The 7,403-nt window shown below is 29.6% G+C and overlaps 1 non-coding gene across 1 annotated transcript; it reads left to right on the forward strand.

The window, feature by feature from the left end:
• Window positions 1-4,900: 4,900 nt before the first annotated feature.
• On the forward strand, window positions 4,901-4,972 carry Trnaa-cgc. Its single transcript has one exon. It is a non-coding gene; the product is annotated as a tRNA-Ala (tRNA).
• The last annotated feature ends 2,431 nt before the right edge of the window (window positions 4,973-7,403 follow it).

Here is a 7,403-nt window from a genome sequence, read left to right on the forward strand (position 1 = left end):
AGTTCGTTATTGTCAAACCGATTTTGATGAAACTTGGCATGAAGATGGAGCTAAACGTGGGAAAGAACAAACCATACTTTTTAATGCAAAGAAAACACTCCTTACCATGTCGCGCGATATAAGCGAATTCTACGCGGGCGAAGCCGCGGGCGAAAAGCTAGTATAATATATTTAAATCATAATATATAGAAAATGTAGGTACACAGATGTTTTCATTATTTTATTGTGTATTGCCATTAGAGATCTATCATACGAAGTCCACTGTATCTGACGGGCTATTACCCTTTAAGGGACAGCAAAGAACACCCAGCCCAAAGGCAAATAATGATGTAATAATTTTTATTAATTTTACAAAAGTTTTTAAAATGTAAGGTAAATTACTGAAAACATTAATTTACAAAGGAACTCATAAGATACTAATGCTTTTCTTTTACCATTTTACAGTCACATCTTCTGTACTGGTAATCAAAGTAGGTACAACATAACTATGAATGAACTGTAAAACCACATAAATGTTATTTCAATAACCAACAAGTGAGTCAAGTCGACACAAATACTTCCAAAGGATAGTACCATTAATTCACTTTGGGAATCATATATTTATGTGTAACGCGTTTCTAGAAAATGCAACAGTTATTACTAACTAGCTTTTGCCTGCGGCTTCGCACCTGTTAATTCAGAGTAGTTTAATAGATGTTATTATACATATAAACCTTCCTCTTGAATCACTCTATGTATTAAAAAAAACCTCATCAAAATCCGTTCTTTACTGTTAAAGATTTAAGCATACAAAGGGACATAGGGACAGAGAAAGCGACTTTATTTTATACCATGTAGTGATTTTGCGTAAAATCTCTCATATTAGCTCACTTCGAAATTTCGTCAAGTATCTACGATTCATTAACATTCACAACATACGTCACAAATCATACTTACGTACACATTCACGCGTGATTTATAAAATGCAAATCATTGTTTATTCTGCGGTCAAACTTAAACATCGTATAGTCCAGTTGATTGATGAAGCCATTCCAATAGTAATTGGTAACTCCATTGAACATTTACAACGCGCTTGACGCATTCTTGCCAGTCTATTTAGGGATATTGGGACAAATAATATTTGTATGACCTACCTATGCCATCTATATCTTCAGAATTATTATACACACAGACTATAATAAGAAATCTATCAATTTTACCACATACATAATTTTTGGAGGTATAAAAACGAATGTTTTACCTATGTATAGAAAAATTTTGCGAAACCCTATGTTAGAAAAACTGTTGAAAATCATTTTAATATTTTTAGACACAGCAGAAATAAGCGCCTTAATTATTAGTTTTCTAATTTTTGTAGTTTAGTATTATGTTATCTGTGGTTTCGGTACCAGAAATTCCTCGCTATATTTTAATTAAGTAATATAAATTTAAAGATTAGATATTAATGTCTTTATATAAATAAATTTCATAATGTTATACCATAGTATGATGGTTTTTTTTTTTACTTAAGATATTTTTTTTATTTTCCCAGATAAGCACCAAAAATCAAGATCCAGTTAAAAAAAAACATTTATAATACTTTCATTGGCAGAAAGTTATCATTCATTGGCTATATGAGCCTGGACCATTTAATGCAATTAAGGATAGAATTAAGCGCCGGTTCGTCTCAAGTTGGCCCAAATTCTATTCTTACAGACCTTAGACTTATTACATCATTTTTCAACCGACTTCAAACAGAGAAGAAGCTTCTCAATTTCACTATATTCATAACTTTTTAGGAGAACCGATTTTTATTTAAAGTGGGTGGTCCTATTCAATTTTGGTCTAGATCTGACTATGTGAAGACAGTTTTTAGGTTTTTGCTAAAAATTATTATGATGAACTAAGACTTCCATAATAATTTACAGGAAAAAAAATGTTTACATCCTGGAACTTTTTAAAATAATTATATAATAGACAATATTTGAACTGTGTAGGTTAATATTAAGTGATTGACGTATTTCGTAATTGAATTATTCATTTGATTAAATTAGCAAATCAATTATGTTAATCGTTGTTTTTACTTATTTGAAAATATAATTTAATTTATACGAGGGGGTAATAGACATAAAAATCAGCACATATGTTACCAACCAACACAGAATAGATAGTTTATCTAATATGAATTATACTTGGAATGAAAACGTGATTAATTATAATCAAAAAGTACGTGTGTCTTCACTTCGTAGTATAAAACAAAGTCGCTTTCTCTATCCCTATTTCATTACTTTCAACGTAAAAGTAATAAAGTTTTTATATATTTAATAAAATATAGGTATTTTATTTAAATAAATTTTTGAGGGAATTATCTTTGGTAACTCATAAAAGGTCTTGAATATATATGGATAATTTGTCTTTAAAAGTGGATGCAAGGAAAAAAATTCTACATTGTTAGGTGGAAAATATTTTTAATTCATAAGGAAAATAATAAAATATGTCTAAACCATTATTTTATGCGTACGTGATCATTCATCAATTTCCCATATTTGTCATCTTTTAGGGAAGGAATTAAAACACAAACAATTGTCGTAAAAACATGCGTCATTATAAAATTACCTATGATTTAAGACATTGTTTAAATATAAAATAAATAATTACCTTCATCAACAGAGGTTTAATCATGTTCCTTGATTGTCCACAGACTAGATTAATCAAGTTTTCAATCTTTTACTGAAAGAAATGACATATTTAAAATAAAAAATCAAACGAGAATGGGGTTTGTCTATTGTTTTTAAGAACTTTTTAAAAACATACATTTCACTACTCGCCTTCGTGGTTCTTTTCCGTCAAATATGATCTTTCCAATTTTTTGAAATAGATTTGTTATTAATGAACATTGTGGACGAAAATTTCCTAAAAGAAAATTTCACGAACGTATAAGCAAAGCATTGATGTCATCGTGAAAGCCGATATGTCTCCACACACATAATATTCTGGCACAATTTAATAATATGTAGGTAGTAAATATTTAAGTAATGGTTAAAACGACATAAAAACATGTGTGCGACAGCCTCTGAATAATGTGGCTGGCCTCCTCACGATTGACCTGTCTAAGCGTCTTCGATGAACGATTTAAAGGATTCTGAGACTGTGGTATTCATTGATGTATCAGTTATTTATTAATGCGCGTATTAGGAATATTCATACGGATAATGGAGCCTAATATGAAGACGTTCAGAATCTAAGAAAAAAAAGCTGTTACTTGTTGTTTTCAATTGTATTTAGGTCATTTTGTACAATAATTGATATAATAAAGTATATTGAACTAATTATTATAAAACAAACGAACTAAAACACATTTTTATTGTTTTAGTTCTTTATATAAAGAACTACTAAATTTGTTAAAAAATTACGATTGACGTCAATAGAACCACTTTACCTTCAATCTACATTATTTAAATCTCGTTGAAAAACAAATGGGTTATTTCTTAAATTTCGTGTTTTAGTTGCGATATCTGTTTATATTTATTTAACATTTTTCATCATTTTGTTTAAAGTGTGAATTAATGTTTATAATTTGTCATTTTTTATTCTTTAAATTTTTATTCATTATTTATTTACATATATAAACAATAGAATATAATACTGAATTTAAAATGCTATTTTTGGGTTGCCGTAATAATGTTTATGTAGTATGTTTTCCTGCAGAGATAGGCAAGCACTATCGTGGACAAGGGCGGATTCAGGTCATGGAGTTATATCATATTATATACTTTATATCTATTTTTTACTTCGACCTATTATTCTAAATTCAAACTTCTTGTGACTTAACCACGATGCCATTTGTATCCTCCGTACCTTTTTCCTTACCGTATCCATTCCTTTCCTTTATTCCCTCCATCAATTATTTCCTCTTCCCTTATCGATATTAGTTGGTAATGAGTTTACACAGTTATATAGTCTCTGTAAATTTTTATGGCGTTCGTCGTTTACATAAGAAAAGTGAAGAATCACACTATCACACTAGTATTATAAATGTGATTTTTTTTTTAATTTGAATTTTAAAAACATAAAAATAACTCAAAAGTATTATATATTTTTATTATTCTTTATGCCAAACAATAATATGTACTTCGATAAAATAGGTTACAGTTTGATGAATTGAAAACAAAATATTATACTTTTAAATAAGGTTAAAAGGTGCCGATTAGCTTATAATAGGTAAAACGAACTAGGTATTTCAGTTATATTTAGGTACTTTTACAGTACAAAGAAACTAGTTACTATAACTACAGTAAGGTTAACTAATCAAGATAAAGAACGTAAACAGGGGTCAAAATATCAATGATTATTATTTTTTTAATTTACTTTATATTCATTATCAATAGAAAGTCACTTAGTTTTACTATAATAAAAGTTTTTTGGTTCAAGGCTAACTTCTACAATGTTATAAACTCACAAACTTTATTATATTATTATAGATATTGTATAGATAATAGTATAAAGAAGTTCGAACAAAGGTAAAATGTATGATTGTTGATAAATAATAACTCAAAAAAATCGTCTTAAGCCATGTATTTATTAAACACTTACTTTTCATACCAATATTTGAATGTATTTATAAACATTAATTGAATAATTAATTATCACCCATTTATTCTCCGAGTCTAAAATAGATCATTTCAAGAAAAGCATAGATAACCTAGTGACATAAAACTCTTTTTACACACATATATAAAAAACGTGCATCCCTATTTCATCACACCTACACTAATAATTATAATTAATCATATTTATATTTTCGTTATTTTTCCGATACTCTTAATTGTTATATCTACTGAATTCCATATCTAATTAATACAAGTATGTATTATAAGTATGCTGTAACAAATAACACTTAATTTCGCATACTTCAATATCTGGGGATGTAACTCAGTGGTAGAGTGTCTGCTTCGCATGCTGAAAGTCCTGGGTTCAAATCCCAGCATCTCCAATGGTAACTTTTTTTTTTATTTAAGTAACGTTACAAATTTTCGTTTTTTTTTTATAAACACTTGATCTAGAAACCTTGACATATGTAGTTCTGTATTATTTTATTTCATAAAAAATGAAACAAATCATAATATGTAACAAAACAATTACTTATTATCCCTGCAGGAATTATTAAATAATGTCAATAATACATTATTGCAGTTTGTGACAATATTATGCAGTCAAATATTGAAGTTGAATTTTAATTTGTTAAGAATTTCTAGAATATTCGAACGAGTTGAACACACTGACGTTGCAGAATTTCCATACAAAGTGGTCAACAAGGCGTACAACGCCATCTATTGACGTTTACTTAAAGTAATAAGTACTGCAGTGCAACCATAGCGACATCTAGTATTTATTCCAGTAAAAAATATTCTTTATTTAGATGGAGAATGCACTAGAACCCCCGTACCTATACGAAATGGTTTCTGCTAAGGTAGATACTTGTATGCGATGTTTAGAATGTTGTAATTGATATTAATAAATCCTTATCATTTTAAGCTCTGGTATTAGATACTCACCTACACAATTATATTTTATCGACAAATATATCCAACGTACGCACGTAGGTCCTTAATTACCCACATGCTAATGTGTAATACGGTAATTTGTATGACCGTTGTATAAATTAAAAGTTTCTCATGCACTTTATCGTAGAATCGAAAATAACCTCTTAGATACATATCAATACCTATTTCTCTTGGTTATAGTCTCAGGCGCGACCTGCCGGCCTGATTTCTTTTATTTTTTTTTTGTTTTGTATCTAATTTTCTGTTGACAGGTAAGTTTGTAGGAAAAACTTAAGACATTTTCATGAAAAATGGAAAAAATGACGAAATTAAGCTCCTTCCCAGGTTAAACACTTCCCATAACGACAGGACAGCAATAATATAGTTAGAAGGACACTTTATTGAGTTTTCCTGTATTCCTTCTTGACCCACAGTATTACTAATACTGTATATTTTTATCTGTGCCACCGGCTATGGCCAAGAACCATACCTGGGAGTTATCGTAGCCATAGATAGTAACAAGATTAAACGTTTTTAATTTTTGGACAGTAACGAGTTTTATATTCTTGGTATGAATCATTATAATATAATGGAAAAAAAATTACATTTAGTACAGAAACAAACATTTTACTCAGTAAATATTTCATAATCAAAACTAACTTTTACCTATATTTGTTTACCTAAAACAAGATGGTGCGAGGATGGAAAAATAAAAACACAAATATTATTGTAATATTTTAATGAAAATTCAACTAAACGTATAAATCTTATTTATACTTACAATAAACAGTAAGTGGGTAAATATTTACATTTACATACGGTGACACTCAGTACATTGCGCGTCCCCAAAATTGCACTAACAAAATATTGGAAACCCTGAATAAGGGCATCCTTTTGATACGAACGATGTTTAGAATTAGAAAAATTATACTTTTCGCTTATTGGCTAAAACTAGGAGTCATTTTTTTTAATCAAGGCTAGAAAACCACGCTTCGAATTTAGGACCGACCATATACTTCTCAGTATTTCGCTGTATTTTCGGTGAACATTCCAAATACTCAAGTGGATTCAATAATGCAAACGAGTTATTCAAATTAATTATTGTTTGTTGATAAAATTATACAGAACTTTCCACATCATTGAAGGATTGGAAAGTCATGAGTGCTGACGTCAAACAGTACGCCGTTTCCGTTGGTCTATTAGGTACAATTAAATACATTTAGGGTCACACACCTCAAGTTCTTATTAAAATAATAATATGAAACATTATCAGAAAAAGTAGCGCGCGTACCCTGAGCCGTGTGACCATAATTAAAGATTCATATCGTATTTGAAAATATTTGTATATGAAATCCAAACATCGTTCATATAGTGATAGTATAACGATTATTTAAAGTGTATATTATTATCAATTACAACGCAGTCTTACACCGTGAACGCGGGTTACACCGCTAGTGAAACTACGACTACAATACAGTGAGCTACCAACTTCTATAAGTATACTGTTGAATGTGAAGAGACCAAGTCTTTTCCTTATAAACAATTCTATACATTTCTATACAGCAGGCGAAGCTGCCGTCGTAGGATCAGTATCAATTATACAGGACACCTTGTACTTAATGCCTTGTGTGTGACTTAACTTGTGTGTCATAAAAAAGTATCTATCTTTCTATACAGAGCCCCTTACGGCACGCTATACCACTGATACATTAACCTCCTACCTGTCCGTACACGTATTGGCCTATTGTGAAGTAAGAAAAACAACACAACGATTGTATTCATCATGAATCAATTTTAGAATGAATTAATGTGACTATACAGAACTTAAACAATTTAAAGGATACCCTTTAGCTACAAACCAAATTTGGAAAAATATTTTTA

This window comes from Zerene cesonia, chromosome 10 (genome assembly GCF_012273895.1).
Source record: "Zerene cesonia ecotype Mississippi chromosome 10, Zerene_cesonia_1.1, whole genome shotgun sequence".
Lineage (NCBI taxonomy): Eukaryota > Metazoa > Arthropoda > Insecta > Lepidoptera > Pieridae > Zerene > Zerene cesonia.